A 16,866-nucleotide genomic window follows, 5' to 3' on the forward strand; every position below is an offset into this window, starting at 1 on the left:
CCTTTCACCGACGTTTAAACTATACACTGGAATTGATGCTGACAGACTCTATAGCCATTTAGAAGAAAACTCAATTATGGCAATAGAACAAAAGGGCAATAAAAGATATTCTATGGAACAAAGGATCATTTCCTGTTAAATAAAGTCATAGTGGAGAACTGTAATAAGGGGAATAATTTAAGTATAGCATTGACTACAAAAAAGCATTTGATAGTATCCCACATTCATGGATAAAAGAGTGTTTAAAAATGTATACGATACACCCTACATTGATCGACTACATTACAGTGACCATGAAACAGTGGCAGACCACGTCACAATTAAGCCATGATAAAGGACAAATTATTATTCCATGGATAAAAATTGAAAGTGGGATATTCCAGGGTGACTCTCTGTCACCGCTGCTGTTCTCTCTTGTCCTTAACCCATTAAGCTGTTTTACTTAACAGCTTAGGCTAAGGCTATAATTTGGCTCAGAGAAAACAACAAAGTGCAAAGACTTCTCATCTTCTCTTTGTCAATGATTTGAAACTGTATAGCTCATCAGATGAGGAACTGAAAGTACAACTGCAAGTTGTCAATACTTTTTCAGATGATTTAAGGATGTCATTTGGTCTTGATAAATGTGCAAAAGCAACCTTTAAAGCAGGAAAACTGCAGCACCAAGAAAACATCAGTTTGGGACAAAAATGTGTATAAATATTTGGGAACTGATGAAGGATCAACAATAAAACATGAACAAAGCCAAATAAAACTTAATAAGGAGTACTTTAGAAGACTTAAATTAATCCTGTAAACAGCATTGACATCTAGGAACAAAATCTAAGCTATAAGTCCTAACTTACAGTTTTGGCGTGATTGACTGGCCCAAAATGTGTTGGATAGATTAGATAGGAAAATAAGAAAGATGCTTCATGCTCACCAAATGATTTATAAAAATCAGTGCATACCAAGATTATATATTCCCCGTTCCAAAGGAATGACTTGAAATTGATTACATGTACAGTTCTGCAATCGTGGGACTCCACACATAACTGCTGACCTCACAAGACCCAAATGTTGTGAAAGTTTTGAAACATGGGGAGAATACATCTAAGATGACTTCTGTGCTTTGGCTAGCAAGTAGCATATTGGAGTCAAGCAGAACTAGAAATCAAACCAGAAGTAGATAAAAATCAGGCAGCAACTGAATGTGCCAAAAAAACAAAACAAAAGAAAGAATATAAGGTTGAAGAGAGGCCAAGAAATGTGAAAAATACATAAATATAGTTGCAAGTATAGAAAACTTTTGGAAGAACCTCATGTTGATCAGGAACAAATGCAGGAATGGTTAAGGAGGGGCAAATTCAAACCAAGAGATGAAAGGTTAGAATTTGCAGCACAAGATAGTGGGCTATAAGTAGGTAAGTGGGATACGTGGGATAAGTGGGATAAGTGGGATACGTGGGATATTGTTGCTTTACAAAGTCCATTGAACAGACAAATGCAGGTTTTCTAAAACAGAACTGGAAACAGTTGCAGACCTTGTTGCTGGTTGTGACATGCTAATGGCAGAAGGACTGTATACTGAAAGGCATAATAATGTGGTAAGACTGTTGGACTGGGGATTGTGCAAACATTATGGTACTGAAGTGGCTGAAAAACACTGGAAACATGAGCCACAAAGCATCATAGAAAACGATGAGTCTATATCACATGGGATTATGCATTACCAATAGTTCAAAAGATAGTTGCTAAAAAAACAGATATAGTGGTCCAAGAAAAGAAGACAAAAGTAGCTTTAATCAATGAAATTGCCACACCCAGTGACTACAGTGTCCTGCGTACAGAGAGACACAAAGTCATATCAGCAGTTGCAAGCAGAAATGAAAGCAATGTGGAAGAAAGATACCCAGATAGTTACTATAGTAGTAGGAGCAACAGGTCTTATAAAAAAAGAGTCTACAATCATACTTAGACATGCTACCAATACATGTAACTCTGTACGAATTGCAGAAGGAGTCATTACTGGGCAAATTGCAGGTGCTGTGAAGAGCACTTTTGGCTGACATCAAACAGTAAAACAATACTAATTTCATGAACTTTAATCGTACTTTGACTTAGGAATGGGGTCCATTCCCATCATTGTATTAGAAACCCAAAATATTTGGAGAAATTAAAAATGGGAAGCACAAGATTAGCAACAATGTGGCAAGATTGTTGCACTGGGGATTGTCTATATCACATGGGATTATGCATTACCAACAGTTCAAAAGATAGCTGCTAGAAAACCGGATATAGTGGTCCAAGAAAAGAAGACAAAAGTAGCATTGATCTTTGAAACTGACACACCCAGTGACTACAGTGTCCTGTGTACAAAGAGTCCACAAAGGCATAAAATATCAGAATTTGCAGGCAGAAACAAGAACAATGTGGAAGAAAGTTACTCAGACAGTTCCAATGTATAAGGAGCGATGAGGCTTATAAAAAAGAATCTACAATCATATTTAGATATGTTACCAATATATGTAACCCCATACAAATTGCAGAAGGAGTCATTACTGGGCACATTGCAGGTGCTGCGAAAGAGCACTTTTGGCTGACATCAAAGATTGAAACAATACTAATTTCATGAACTTTAATCGTACTTTGACTTAGGAATGGGGTCCATTCCTGTCGTGGTATTAGAAACCCAAAAGACTTGGAGAAATTAAAAAAAATGGGGAGGCACAGGATTAGCAACATTCAGTTCACATTTAATATCATCTTGTATCTGAAGCTCATAAATAACATTATTAACCCTACATTTTATATTGTTCACATTACTACTATTTAATAAAAGAAAAGTACTTGGATCATTTGAAAATGCTTGCGTAGACTGATTATATTTTTCACTATCCATTATAACTATGGCACCCCCCCCCTTGTCTGCCTGTTTAATCACAATATTAATATTACTTTGCAGTCCCTTTAAATAATCAAATTCTTCTTTTGACAAATTATAACTCTTATTATGATTTGACTTACTAAAAAGCTCATATAACTGTTTCTCACTGTTATTATAGAACACTGAAATTACAGGACAGCTAACAGGAACGAAAGTCCTTAAACATTTACATACCTGTTTAGTAAGTTTTTTTTAATATATTTTATATGTTTTGAATTTTAACCAGTAAGTTCTGATATTTTAGCATTTTTGAGAGGTTTGTCTCTTTAACAATGACTTGGAAAGGTTTTCATAGGTTCATAGGTAGGTACTAGGCTATCTGCCCGAAGGCATTTATAAGCCTAGCCAGAATGTGTTGGCTTTCGCCACCCCTTTAGATTTGTTCCCTGTGCCTCTGTCCAGCAGAGCCCTGAAGTGATCCCTGGGGTAAACTTTCTGTTTCCCATCCCCTTGGCAAGGTTTCTCTTAAAGAGTGTTACCGAGGAGCTCTGCCTAATGTAGATTGGAATCTTGTTCCAAAGCATGGGAAGTCTCTGGGACAGGAATCTATCCCTCTAGCACATCCTATTTATTGTTGTGGTGAGGTTTAGATCCATACAGCATGTGGCTTGAGGGGATATGATTTTCTTTAGGTGGAGCATGTCCATTAATTCTGGGTTGAACATGGCCTTGTATGTCAGGCAGAGATCACCTCTGAGTAGGCGGTATGCAACTAAGTACAGGTGGAGTTTCTTCAGTCGAGCTGCATAGGGCATCTGTTTGAGGCCAGTGATCCTCTTGGTGAGGTACTTCTGTGGTCTTTCCAGCTGTTGCAAGTGTCTTGTAAGGTACTTCCCAAATGGGGTGTTGTACTCTATGATGGGTCTGATGAGTGATGAGTAGAGAGGCACAATGACCTCTTTTGATCTGGATGCGAATCCTTTTGTGATTAGGTGGGCCACATAGAAGGATTTTCTACCACTTTGGCAATGTGATTATCAAAGGAGAGATTACTATCTACTTGGATCCCCAGATCCCTTATTACATCTTCTGTATTTAGGGGACTACCACCTATGTGGTAGTTTTTGGGTACTTTGTTTTTTCCAAAGGGGATGACTATGCACTTTTTGGCATTTAGCTTGAGGTCATGATTTTGACACCAGGTATCTGTTTCAGTGAGACCCTTTTGGAGGATGTCAGTGTCAGCCAAAGAGTAAATTATAGCCTCTAGTTTGCAGTCATCTGCAAACTTGGTCAGCCATAGTCCTCCTGTGCTTGCCTGTACCTCTGAGAAGTATATGCCGAACAGGAGGGGTCCTAGGACTGAGCCCTGAGGAACGCCACTTGTAACTGGTTTAGAGTCAGACTTAGCTCCCGCAACTGTCACCATGTGGGTTCTGTCCATGAGCCAGTTGGCAACCCATCTTGTGATGTAGGGGTTTATGTTTAGGCTGGTGAGCTTGTCTATAATACCAGAATGGGGAATGGTGTCAAAGGCCTTTGCGAGGTCTAGGCAGGCTGTGTGTACCACCTTTCCCTCATTTATAGCCTTGGTAACTGTCTCAAAGAAGTCCACCAGGTTTAGGAGGCATGATCTGCCCTTAACAAAGCTGAACTGGGTAGGGTCCAGTGTTTGGAGGTTCCCAATGTCTTAGTTAATGAGTTCTATGATGATGCACTCCATAGCCTTGCAGACCAAACTAGTCAGGCTTATAGGGCGATGGTTCCAAGGGTCTGTTGTGACTCCACCTTTGTGAAGTGGAATAACTGTTGCTATGCGCCACTCAATGGGTATGTAGCCTGTGGAGAGGCTGAGTTTGAACAGTGTGTTTAGGTGAGGGGCTAGTTCATCTTTGAGCTCATGTAGGATGCAGCCTGGGACAACATCTGGTCCCATTGGTGCTGTTTTTTTGGCTTTGGAGAGGGCTGTTTTAACCTGAGTGTCTTTGATTTCAGGGGCTCTACATTCTTCTGCTATGATTATGGGCCTTTTTGTGGGTGAGAGGGGGGTGAAGTTTGGCAATATCGGTCGGTTCAGTGTATTTTGTGCCATTCTGCACTAACTCCGAGCAGATCTGAGCATTGCCACTTAGATTCTTGACATAGCTAAAGAATGCCTTGTGGTTATCTTTGGAGTCCTTGGCAATTTTTCTTTCAAAGCTCGCCTTGGACGATTTTATGAGGTATCATAGTTTCTTGCTTATACTAATCAGGGATGTCTTCCCTTCTTGGGATTTTACTCTTTTCTGTACTAGTTTCCTCCTTCTGTTGTATAGCTTGTTTATGGCAGGGTTCCACCAGACTGGTTTCCTTTTCTTGGAGGAGTGAGTCTTGGTTTTGCTTGGGATAGCATGATCCATGCATTCTTGTAGGTGCCCATAGAATGCATTAGTAAAGGATTTTGCAGCTTGGACAGCGTTATCCTTTAGCATGGGGGCTTTGAAACTTTCCACCTCGGTCTTAAGTAACGTGAAGTTTGCTTTTGAAAAAATGTTTGCAGTGGTTTCCTTGTCCAGGGGTGACGGCGGAATGTGGATATCCAAAGTGATTTGTTTATGGTCATATCTAACCAGTGAGGGGTTGACCTCCAGTGTGGAACACCGGTCGCCCATGTTGATGATGACCAGGTCCAATATGTTGCCACCTCTGGTGGGAGTGTTGACCAGTTGATCCAGGGTGTTTGAGTTTTTAAATTCTAGGAAATGTTGGACAAGGGAGTTAGTACTTGAGTAGTTCTCCCAGTTAATATTTGGGTAATTGAAATCACCCAGTATTAGGGTGTTTGGTAGGACCTTTATGTTTCCCCGTGTTTCCAGAAATTCGGAATGGAGGTCCTGGGACATGGTGGGTGATCTGTAACAAGCTACAATTTGACTTGCAGTTTTGCCCATTGTTAGTTGCACGTAGATGATCTCTGAAGCATTGTGCTGTGCCACTAAGCTGGAGGTGTGGGTATCCTTGATGAATATGGATATGCCCCCCGCCTTTTGTATTTTGGTACGGGTTCTGTGGCCGAAATGTATGGTATGAGTTGTAGCCTGGTAGTGCTGGGGTGCTCTCTGGAACTTTAAACCAGGTTTCTATTACAGCACATATATCGATTTTCTCCCTACTGAAGAGTGCCTCAAGTGCGTGCATTTTGAGGTTTAGACTTTTGGCATTGATTAGCATTACCCTCAGGTTTTTGTTACTTGTGCTATTTATGGCAGTGGGTTTGTCTTTAGAGCCTTGCCTAAAAAAGGCACTATGGGGGTGGCAAGAGCCTTGGCCAGTATTCGAAAGCCTAAGGGTGACAGGTGCAAGCTGTCTCTAGTGAAGCAGCGTGGTTTGTTGAGCATGTCATCCCAGGCAGACAGACACTGGATCCCCTTTGAATGACACCAGAAACTTAGCCAATTGTTGAAATTGATAATTTTTTTCTTTATACCCTGGTATCATTCTTGGTGAGGGCAAGATGCTACTCATGGTCAGGGTCAAACCGGCCTGGGCTATGTGATCAGAGAGCTCTTCCATGTTTTTTTTCATGTAGTCCAGGGAGGTACGTCTCAGGTCATTCACACCAACATGGAAAATGACAGAGTCATATTTGTAGTTTTTCTGGAGTGACCTGAGTGCTTGTGTTATGTGACGGATCCTGGCACCCGACAGGCAGCTAACAGTAACCTTCTCCTTATTCAGCCTAGTGAGTGGGACGTCAGTGTGCCTGACTATAGAGTCACCTATTACTAGTATGTTGGGTATGTTATTTTGCCTTAAGGGCTGTGACTGTGTGGCACACTGGTTTTGTGAAGTATGTGTTTCATGGTTTGTGTTGGGCGGGGGGAGTGGAGGTTGCTTGGATATCTGCTTTGGAGGTCTCTGTTGCTTTTGCAGATTTTTATTTAGAGCCTCCGAGTATGTTTTCATGTATTTATGTGTGTTTTTTGCCGGTGCTGGTTTAATGGGTCTATGTGAGACTGGTGGTGTGATGCAAGTATTTCCCTTCTCCTCTTGACTGTCTGATCCAGTCTTTGGTTGAGAGAGCTTAACCTCCAGTTTGGATGTATAATTGCATCTCTCGCATGTATTAGTGTTTGGTGGTAGGAGGAGAGGGCTGTCTGTGTACATGAGGCAGTTGTAACATTGTCTCAAAATTCCCAGATTCACCAGTTGGACTGGAGAGTATGCCTCAAACTGACCTTTGGACATGCCTGGATAGGTACAGTGAACTGTTTTACTGATTGGCTGGTAAGGTCGAATAGAGAGCTTTGTCCTTCTGTACAGTATAGGGGGGTCTAGTGCTAGGGTTTATAAGTGCTTGCTATGAGTTTTGAGCAAGTGCTGCGCTGAGAAATGAATGGCTTGAGTGTTTAAGTTGAAAGTTTGTCTAGTTCCAATGGAAAAATTGAAGAGGAGACTTTGTGGAGCCGAGAATAGTTATACCCTAGCTAACCGGCGCTGCCTGGCATGCAAAACTGGGCAAATGCAGTTTTTATAGCAGGGAAATGAAAGAGATAGAAATTAGCCCAAAATGGCCAATAAACTACTAATTTCTGGGCTGAAACCACTCCTCCAGGGACAGATAGGCTGCTCAAAGCTCCCCTCTCTCACAGGTGAACAGAGAAATTTCCTTCTATCCAAGTAAGGTATGGGCAAACACAGAGATTTGTAACACAGCCCAGAATTCAGCACTAACCTGAAAACTGGACTATACTAGCTTAGAAAGGTGGGAAACAAGTGTATTTTTTTTTCAGAAAATAAAGCAGATACAATAAAAAAAAACACTTTAAATGCACAGAAAAGGATACTTATTGTTATATGTCTCAGATCAGAGTTGTAGTCAATGCCCCTAGTAATAAAGTAGGAAGAAACACAAATACAGTAAAAGCAGATGAATAAAGTGCAATTTATATATATATATATATATATATATATATATATATATATATATATATATATATATATAAAACAATAGAAAACGAACAAACTGATTTAAACAAGTTACCCAATTAACCAGAAAAAAGCTCAAAACTGCGCCCTGTTCCAGCAGTCTTCAATCAGACAAGTTCTAACTGCCCACTCCTGCCAGTAGGGTGCAGGGGAACCTTTTCCAAAAAAGATGGCCTGGATCAGTGCTCAAGGGGTCTATATTAGAACACTGAACATTCAAAATGTCGAGTGTTCTAATATCGAACCCTAGCAATCGAAAAAAAAAAAAACATCGAACATTCGGAACAGCGAATATTTTCCTAGGAAAAAAAATTGCTGTTCCAAAACACATACACACAACACAAGCACACCAAACAAACAGCAATCTACACACATACACCTAAATTCTTACACCTAACCCTACACTAAACTATACATACACCACTAACTATCCACTTAGCTTAACACAAACCCTAACCCTAAGGTCCGTCACTATCGCACAGTCACCTCAACTGCGCCCTAACCCTAACTCACCTAACCCGCCCTAGCCCACACGTCCACACAATTGCACACTTACCTGACTCACGCCCTAACCCTAACTCACCTAACCCGCCCTAACCCACACGTCCACACAATCACACACTTACCTGAAACCCGACCCGTAACTTTACACCAGAGCACTGAAAATACCGAAGCAACAGAAATGGACAACCAAATTCTTTCCCTAGGAAAGAATTTGGTTTCCTGTTACTTCAATATTTTCGGCATTCGCTGAAAACAGGTCGATATTAGAACACTCGACATTTCAAATGTTCTGTGTTCTAATATAGACCTGTGCTCAAGTTATACAAACAAAGCTAGATTCAGCAGGCCTGAATCTGGTCTATGCTACAGCAACAAGACGCACCAATTCAGAAAGAAACAGTTCAAATAAACGGGCACAATAAGCCTGTGACCAGAAATTCCCAGCTCAGAAGGGCAGAATCCAGCTTCTCCTCCCACAAGAGTGCAGACCACAAACCTTCTTAATGTAAAACAACTGGTATGAAGCCCAATTGCTTAAACCAAAAGACTTAGAATGACAGTTACAATTTAATCAGGCTACTACCATGTAGTAATAAATGCAGCAGAATAAATAAAACTGAGTACTTTTAAGAAGAGGCAAAAGAAAAATAATGTAGGAGGAAACACAAATACAGTAAAAGCAGATGAATAAAGTGCAGTTTTTTTTGTTAGTAAAGTGCAAGAAGAGAGGAAGGAAGAACCTAAGTGGGCTGGCCTTCTCAAATCTTCTCTCTGTTTTAAGTAGAGTGAACACTAGACTCAGAATATGATCTCACTGTACTCAGTTAAGTGAGCAAATGAGATAGACCCAGGAGGAGTGTTCAAATATAGACTTACAGGAGGGGCAGGCAATTCCAGAGCCGTCAACACTAACACCAAGACAAGAACAGGGGGTGGGAGGGGAACTAACTGCAGAGAGACACACAACACACTATTCAGTGAAACAATTAGGTAACAGGAAAAATGAAACACAGTACATTTAAAACTGCACCTGTCATGTAAATTAATTTATCATATGATTACACTGGTTATTTAAACGAAAATGGAGTCAGTGTATGTAGTTCTGATAAAATTCTTCACAGAGTAGAACAAAAGCAGTTAACTCTTATGATTTATTTATTTATTTAATTATTTGCAATACATTTCTATTGAATACTATGACCAAAATACCAAAATGGAACCAAGGGAACGCTAAAACAGCACAATCCAAGGCAAGCAGGACAGTAGATTCGATGTGTATTTAAAAAATCCAATGAAGTGCAGTAAAAACAAGTACATGGTAAAACACACCAAGTATTCAGTTAAGCGCGCTTTCACCTAGTGCAATACCAGGCTTCTTCAGAACAAAGAGGCAACTCAATTACTTTCCTTAAATAATTAATGCAACCAATGAGATCCATGAATCAATTAAAATAAGCAATTCAAATAAAATACAGATATCTGGATGACATTTGTTTATTTTGGGATGGCCCTAGGGACAAGTTTGATGAATTCATGATATACCTTAATCACTCAACGGAATTTTTAGCTTTACACATATGGTTAGTGATTTTAGTATTAACTATTTCGACATTACACTTTACAAGGACATGATGAATAAATGTTTTCAGTCCAAACTATACAGGAAGTCTTCATTCTCAAATTCATACTTGCATTTTGAGAGCGGACACCCTTACTATCAAAAGAAAGGTACAGTGAAGGGTCAAATGATTAGGGCCTTAAGAATGACTAGTGTGAACTCAGAATTCCTAGAGGAGGTTATGATTCTGACTTCACTATTCCTGGAAAGACGATACCCCAAACAAATGATTGACAGCTTAGCTAAGGTGGTAATTGCGAATAGGGACAAAAGATTTTTTCCTCTGTTAGGTACTGGTATTAGTGGGGTCAAGAGATCAAATGATGTGGAGCACGGGGGGCTTTTATTCACACCTTTTCTACTACATCAACACAGGTGGAGGACACCATAAAGAAATATTGGCCTATTTTAATGGTCAATGAAGACACTAGTTTATATCTCCCAAACCACCCCACCTTTGTTAGAAGGAGAGATACTAACTTAAAGGAGCTCTTTGAAAAGAAGGACTTTATCACGCAGGCAGGTGGGGATCTAAGACGTGGTACCCACAAATGTGGAGCTTGTCAACAATGTGGGTTTATTTTTGACAAGTGTGAGATATTTATAGGGGGCTTAGGATTAAGGCTTCTAGGTACCACAACTGTGGAACTAAAGGGGTGGCATACATTGGAATTTGTGAAATCTGCCAGAGTTTTTACATTGGTAAAACTGAGAGACCACTAAGGAGAAGGGTCTATGAGCACTTATATGAGGTAGCCAAAGGAAAGGAATCCAATGTTTTTTTAGGCATTCCTTGTCCTGTAAGGATACGAAAATAAAGTTATTCGTGTTGGAACAGGTTTTAGTTGAACCCTGAGGTGGGAGCTGGGAGTCCAGGTTGGAGTACGGCGAATTGTTCTGGCAGTTGAACTTGGATGCAGGCAGAACTCCTGGACTCAATGACTGTATTAGCATCAACAGTGTACTAAAACTTAGGGCTGCTAAATTATGAAAGTACCATAGGGTTTATTTACATTATTGTATCGCTGCTATGAAGTTTGTAACTATTGTTTTGTAATACTTGAATTATTTTATGTATTTAATAGAGCATGAATTATTAACAATTGTACATTTTGTTTTTCATACTTATTTTTAGGATTGTATTGTTATATTTATATTTATAATATTTATAATATTTTAAGTTAATTATGTGCAATTTTTGTATGAGATTACATTTTATGAGTTGGCAAAATTTTCTATATTTTCCTATGGAATTGGAGAGGGTTACATAGCGTTAATGAATGTATTTTATTTGAATTGCTTATTTTAATTGATCCATGGATCTCATCGGTTGCATTAATTATTTAAGGAAAGTAATTGAGTTGCCTTTTTGTTCTGAAGAAGCCTGGTATTGCACTAGGTGAAAGCTCGCTTAACTGAATATTTGGTGTGTTTTACTGTGTACTTGTTTTTACTGCACTTCATTGGATTTATTAAATATACATCAAATCTACTGTCCTGCTTGCCTTGGATTTTTCTATTGGATACTAATTTGAATTTGTTCTTGGAAGGTACAGGTTCTTGGATTGTTTGTTTGATTACGCCGCGAAACATTTTTTATTACAAGTGCAAAACACTGTAAATAATGTAAATATTAATTTTTAGAGGAATATACAGTGAAGCATTTATTCCAAATATTTTGCCATAAAATAAGATATGAGAACACACTCAAGTGACATCAGTAAAAAGGCTGACTGCACTCTAACTAAAATAAATTGAGAAACCGAAATATCAGAGAGAAAATAATCCAGATGCTCTGAGAAGTTTTATCCTATACAAAATAGATATAGGTCAACAAATATTATCACAAGTTCTGTTTTTGTATTTATCCATGCCTAAGTGTGACTCACACACCTCAGTTAACATAACATCTCTTAAACAGATGACAGTTCATCACAGTAGGAAGATGAGGTTTAATTATAGGATATATATTTTCTAGCAGTCTTCCAAGTAGTACTCTGACGTCTGACAAGCTCGAAATGAGCTTGGATAGGTACTGTACTATGTTTAAGAAATGTGTAAGTGATAATTTGCCATAATGTTTTTGCATGTTCACAGTTGCTTTTACCATGTTAGCAAACATGACACATGCATATTAGAGAAGTTGCATTTTTTCCTGTTGAGTTTCAAACCTTTAGACCTCAGTATGTTCAGCAGTCTTCCTAGAAACATATCATATTTCTGCTTCATAGCATTCCAGATTATAACATCAACAATTATATGGACTACGTCATCTAACCCATCAACTGAAGCCAATAAGATCCCAAACTGTAGTCTCAGGAACCTGCATCTTTCTAGAGGTGTGTTAATGAAACAATGCCTTGAAACAGTTTCATCCATCTTAATCTGCCAGGACCCTTGGTTATCATCATGAACAGAGAATATAGCATGCGCCCATAGTAGCTACCATTAATTTGAACATTCAAAGTGCATAATGCTCTTTTTGGCCCAACTATTTAGGTCTTAATGAGCAATACATACTCTTAATTTGTCCTACCTCATGAAAATGTCCATGCTTTTTACCCACTCTATCATTTCTGTCTGTGTGACTGTGAATTCATAACCTTCCTACATGCCAATTCTTTCTCTGATCTAGCTCTGAGCACAGCAGCTTCTCTTTTCACATCACAGATTACCAGTATTGCCTTGGCTAAAGTCATTGTATGACATTCACCTTGCATACAGCCTAAGGAGTCCTAAGTGTCATCTGTAATGCATACTTAACACTTGGATTTGTATTCCTGAACTTGCAATGAAGTGCTAATGACAAGCACTCTTTTATTGCATCTGTCTGACACATTATCTTCTTTATTATTAAAATTATACCTTTATGCATACTGACTCTATATCTTTGTAAAATAAAGCAACTGACTGTTTCTTTTCTGTTCTGTATTAGCCTTTATGTTGCACAAACGTCAGTGCTATAAACCTCTGTAAGTTCTTTGTAAAATGAATATTATGACTTTTTGCTACATCAGACTGACTGCACTGATATTTAATTCCACCTTTATTGCACACTGTAATAGATAATAACTCCTTCTGCAGCTTTCCCGCACAAATTCTTTTCACCATGTTAAGGGTTTCACAAGCATTCTAACCCAGATATTTGGTTGCCTTAATGGAGCTTGCAAGAACACTATCTGGAATAACAAACATGATTTTTTTTTTTACATTTGTACTCAAACTTGAACCAAACACTTTAATGCATGACCTACTTACAACAAAAACACAGATGCTGACTTGAGCAAGTGATGCCTTGAAAGTAGAATCTGATAATATGTTCCACTTTGCTCCAACATGTAGTTTAAACAACACTTTCTTCTACTAAATCAGCAGCATTACTGGCCAATGATTGCTTTGGCTAATAGTAATAGTTTGAACTGAGAATGTATTTTCATCTCAACAGTCAATGCCTACTTTAATATTGTGAGAACCATTCACTGTGATGACTGAATGCGGTTTAAATATGATAAACATTTGCACATTACTCTGTTCTTTTCAGTTTTCATTGAGGTTCTTACATAGCTTCAGAGGCAATGATGCTTGTAGTTTAGTCAACTCAAAGCAAAAATGAAAGAACCTTGTACTTGGTGTGATTTCTTATTGCTGATTTCTGTACAGCACCATATTGCCTACTGTGCAGTTGCCTGCCTTTTTGTTTTATTTTATTTATTTTTTAAAGGGCTTGGGCATATATAGGTAAATATTTTAATCATAGACAAGATGTGATTAGATATGGTATCCTGTGCCAGTTTATTAAGTGCATCTGCTGTATTTGTTTGACCTTCTCCAACAGCTTCAAAAGGGACTGCACCTTGAAAGAGGTTAAGTGTGGAAGAGTTGCTTGACTCTAGAATCCATTTACCCCAGTCCAAAAGTGTTTTAAAGATGTGGAGGAATAACTAGAAGACAAATAAAATGTCTAGCTATGTTTCCAGGAGATGTTGGTGTATCAGCTAAATGGTACACATTCCAAAAATGATTATACATCATGGATTTAATGGGCAATAATGCATCGCAAGGACCATGATTTCACTCTTCTTTACTAACTGTGGGCTGTTTAAAAGCATGGGGAAGGAGTCATTATAATAAGTGACAGTATGCTCTAGGGGATACACCAAGGGAGAACAGTTAGTTACATTAAGAATTTTATTAAAGAGGGTCATATTGAAGTGTCTAATACCTATGCTAATGGAAAAAACAATGCACTCTACGATGGTGATGCTTTAATGGAATATTAATGTTAGTGTCATGGGGGCAAATACCCTATTATGGTGGTGGAATATTAATGTTAGTGTCATGGGGGCAAATACCCTATTATGGTGGATGCTGGATGTTGGAATCAAATAACCTTTAGACTGATTTTGTTTTCTCTTTATTGTTTTTGATGTGCTAAAACTAGGATATGTTTATATGATAAAGGCTTTCCCTTTTTATTATTGTATTTGATGAACAAGTTTCAGAGAAAACCTGCACTACGCTTTCATAAATAAAAGGTCCAAGAAGTCTTTCTATTTTACCCAACACTGTAGTGGTGTACTTTCATCTCAGGAACTTTCACACAAAGAGTGCTATGTGTAATATGTGCTATCCTGGCTGTAACATACTCACATAACTCTTAAAGGACAGCCATTTGTGCCAGTTTCCATGCTTCCTGGGATGCCTCTCAACAGACTAAGACAAGTCCTAACCTTATCACCCTATGCTTCTGCAAATCAAAATAATAAAGACACATTCCTCAAGTAGCAAAGGGGATGTCCACTACTATTTTTTTTCAAAGTTCATGTTTTTTTTTTCTGTAGAACAGGCAGTTTCTTTTTTCAAGCAAGTTTTTTTTTTTTTATGTTTTTGTTAAAAAAGCCTAGTTGACATCATTTTACTTCAATGCACTCTCGTTATATTCTAATCCAGCTGCAGCTGAGGCATTTTCGGAATTGCTTCCTAAATTACTCATTCTATTCTCTTGAAGTATGACCAATATGAACTTAATAGAGAGAGCACAGGGATGACAGACAGGTAACAGACATTTCTGGTACACAACAGTAATGAAAACATTTGTCTGTTGTGGTAGCGATAATTGTTCAACCTTGACAGCTTTGGTCAGAACTCTAGCTTTTCTGATCTGCAGCGAAGTCCGAGTTGATAATTTATAACATGAGTATAAAGGGTGAGACCCAATCCCTGCAGAACACCGGCTGTTTTATTGTTTGAGACATACTCTGGCGTTGGTTTCTGATGGGATAGCATGAACCATCACATTGGAAGGAAACACACAGGACACAGAAGAATGATAATAAAATAGCGTTTTACTTAACCATTTAGTGCTCTATCTAAAATAAAGGGGGAACAAAGGCTCTAAAACAGAAACTTAATTATTGCTCTTATAAAATTACAAAGCTGCTAAAGTAAAAAATTTAAGTTAGCATGTATTTTCTGAAGGGAAAAAAAGTCTGAAGCTCAAATGTGTGTCATTATTTAGTAATTTCAATCTCCAGTGACTACCAACTAAATGATTTAGGAGTAAGGGACCAAAAATAAAGTAAATAACCTGGTTATTTTTTAAATATTACATTTTGACTGTAAAATGCTACCTCCAGCACCATTAACATCTACTACAGCAAGTTTGAAACATTAGATGGAGGAACTATATTACATCAAAAATATACTAAAAAATATATATAGTAATAAAACAATATATATAAGTAAGTAAAACACCACATTTGTACAGACAGCCCATTCTCTAAGTGCAATAATGCCCTCCAGGGTTTGTGTTAATGCGCAATGAATGCCCTTCCAGGGGTGTAGAGGCCCACCACTGGTGGTCCTGGGCCTCATAACACCCCTGGGCGGGCATTAATTACACATTAACACACACACACTGGAGGGCATTATTGCTTGCTTGATAACTGGGTTGATGATAATAGCTTCATTCTTTTGATGTATACCCAATAGTTATATATCCTTTCTTACCTTCTTTCTTATTTATTATGTTTCCTAAATAGTGCTCATGTCCATATAAACAACTAAAGAATAAACACACAAAACATCTTAATGTTTTAAATAATCAAATGTTGGGCAGAATAGTCAACAAAGCACTGTACCATAGCACTTAAGAATGTATATAAAGTAATGGTGTTTTACATCAGCCTTTTTTAGAACTGAGGTGATACTATATTTCTACATCTATAACTACAGATACAAACAATAAATATATACATTTCTTTCTTACAGAACAATGGGGTAGAATATGATGAGATAATGTTCATTTGTAATTCAAAGACAAAGACAGCCAATTTAAAAGTAATTCTCAATAGCCGAGAAAGGGTCTACAGCTTTCTAGTAATCACAGTGGTCTTTATCACTGTGGAACGTGTGATTAGCCTTAAAAGTGAAAGGTAAACAGCAGTTGATAGCTGAAAGCAGTACAACATGATTCTAATATAATTTTCTGAACTTGCCAGCTTGCTAGCAGCCTGCACAACATTAAACTGAAATTTTGAAGTTAGAATACAAGGTTTTAGTTAAAATGTATATATGTGCTTTAAAGTATAATGCTATATTAATAATCATTCCTGTGTATATAAATCATTTGATCCATTCACTCGCATTCCATCACTATGAGCATCAGTATTAAAAAAAAAACATTTTTATGAAAGTCCACAGCTTTGATTTTTGCCTGCCTCAGTGACCATCACGTTCACATCTCTCTGTATCTCTATATATCCAGTCATTCCTTCAGGAGGTGAGAGCTGAGAAGAGGAAAGCAGAGCTGTCACCAATCTGAGGGAATGCAAATTTGTTGCTTTAAGTCCCTAATCCCTCTGTACATGCCTGTAACTACCTGAGGATTTAGCATGCAATGGGTGTCACC

The sequence above is a fragment of the Protopterus annectens genome, chromosome 1.part0 (genome assembly GCF_019279795.1).
Source record: "Protopterus annectens isolate FY-2018-M chromosome 1.part0, PAN1.0, whole genome shotgun sequence".
Classification (NCBI taxonomy): domain Eukaryota; kingdom Metazoa; phylum Chordata; order Ceratodontiformes; family Protopteridae; genus Protopterus; species Protopterus annectens.